We start from the raw sequence: 2,500 nt of genomic DNA, 5'->3' as shown, positions 1-2,500 counted from the left end.
GAGGTAGGGAGAGTAAGTGAGAGAATGGGTGGGGGGAGAGGAGGGGAGTCGGGGGTTGAAAGAGAGGGGAGGATTTTGTATGGGAGTAAATTTGAACCGAAATAGTTCTCCTCCCCACCGCCTTTTCTCTCCCCTTCTGTGCCGAGTGGCACGTTTACTTCCTCCTGCTTGCCTGCCTGCCTGCCTGCCTGCCTGCCTGCCTGCTTGGCTGCCTGTCGCCAGGTCACTCTATTCATCTGTCTCGCACACCCTCAGAGGAGATGTTGAGTTCACATGAATAAAATCACCTAACGGCAGCTAGAAAAAAAATATAGCAACGGGATGTCGTAACACAAAGGGTCAAGGTTCCTTGTTGTTTTCCACACTAGGTAGGGAGAAAACTTAAGTACCCTGTCTCTTAAAACATGAAAGAAAAAAATCTAATGAGTAAATTGATAAATAGATGAGTAGATAAGTAAAAAATAGATATAGATAAGTATATAAATGAAAAAAATAAAAAGTAAAAGAATAAATGAATATATGAATGAAAAAAGGTAAATAAAAATATAGGTAAACAAATAGATAAACAAATTGATAAATAAATAAGTACAAAAATAAAATAATACTCTAAAAAAAGAATAGATAAATAGATCCATGAACAAGATAAATAATCAAATTAATAAATAGATGGATAGGTAATGAATAGATAAATAGATAAATAAATAGACGAATGAATAAATTCATTTTATATGAAACATAATCAAGACAACTTTGCTCTCTGTTTCACTTTTGTTGTTATGCGTTTGAGTTTGTGCGTTCGAGCTTGTTTGAGAAGAAAAGCGGGTTTTGGTTGAACAAAGTCTACCGAATTTATAAAAGAGAAGCAAAAACGAAAACGGACATTTTCGCACGGAAATATAACTGGCTCACTTTTGTTTTCCTCTTCCCCGTTTTCTATGCGCATTCGAGTTTATATTAAAAAAGTTGCATTCAATTTTGCATCAAAAAAGTGCATTCGAGTTTGCATTAAGAAAAGTTGTATCTCAATTTGTATTAATCTTTTATTTATTTTTGTATTGATAATAAAAAAAGTACATTTGATTTGGTATAAGAAATATGTATTTTGAAATCTCAATTTATTTTGTATTAAGAATCGCGTTTGAGTTTATATTAAAAAGTTACATTCGAGTTAGAAAAATGCCGAGTTTTATCAAACGAAGTTTGATAACACAGTTAAAGTATTCAGAAATTTGATTCTGGCCTTCATCTGACTATTTTGATAGGAATTTGATAGGAATTTGTCAATAAAATTATCTGACATTAACCATGATGAAATCATATATATATATATATACATATATATATATATATATATATATATATATATATATATATATATATATACATATATATATATATGTATATATATATATATATATATGTATATATATATATATATATATATGTATACTTCCCGCGTTCGTATACTTACCTGTACTATCATAGTGAAGATGGGTTGAACGCAAACTTTCGTGTATGTATATGTTACTCGAGCATACAGATATATAAGAAAAATTGCGCTCAATTTATATCTCTCTTGATGGTGTACTGATCTAGTCACTTGGCACTGGTAACGTTATCGCCGCATGAGGTTCGAGTCCTCGGGCGTACTATGTTTCAATTTCTGCATGCGCCTAGATGGCTTAGAATTAAAGTGCATTGTGGTTGATGAAAATGTATCTATAATCACTGGGACCCATTCAGTGTTGTACAAATACTTCCCGCGTTCGTATACTTACCAATGTACTATCATAATGGAGATGGGTTGAATGCAAATTTTCGTGTATGTGTATGTTACTCGAGCATACAGATATATAAGAAAAACTGCGCTCAACTTATATCTCTCTTGATGGTGTATTGGTCTTGTCACTCGACACTGGTAACGTTCTCGCCGCATGAGGTTCGATTCCTCGGGCGTACTACGTTTCAGTTTCTGTATGCGCTTAAATGGCTTAGAATTAAAGTGCATTGTGGTTGATAAAAATGTATCTATAATCACTGGGACCCATTCAGTGTTGTACACACACACACACACACACACACACACACACACACACACACACACACACACACACACACACATATATGTATATGTGTATATATATATGTGTGTGTGTATATATATACAGGGTGAGGCAGAGAGGACGGACGCTTTTAAAATAGCTATTACTCAGCGCTAGGGGGAGGGACATATATCAGACAGGTTCAATTCGATTCGTTGGGCCGTAACATTTTTGTTTTCTTTTCAGGTGAAGCCATGACACTGTGGACGATAGGGCATCGCGTGTTTGCCTACAACAGTTACGTGAAGACTAACGAGTCTGTCACACCAGTTTAGCGTTAGTTCCGGCGCCACTTCAAAATTCACCAAAATAAAGCTGTTTCACTCCGTAACACAGTCTTAAGCCACGTCCACATGGTCGATCTCTGTCCGTCGTGCACGGGGTGTTTGCCCGTCTAT

Source organism: Oratosquilla oratoria, chromosome 19 (assembly GCF_046742065.1).
Source record: "Oratosquilla oratoria isolate Oo_2021 chromosome 19, ASM4674206v1, whole genome shotgun sequence".
Taxonomy (NCBI): domain Eukaryota; kingdom Metazoa; phylum Arthropoda; class Malacostraca; order Stomatopoda; family Squillidae; genus Oratosquilla; species Oratosquilla oratoria.
This window is presented reverse-complemented; position numbering follows the sequence as displayed.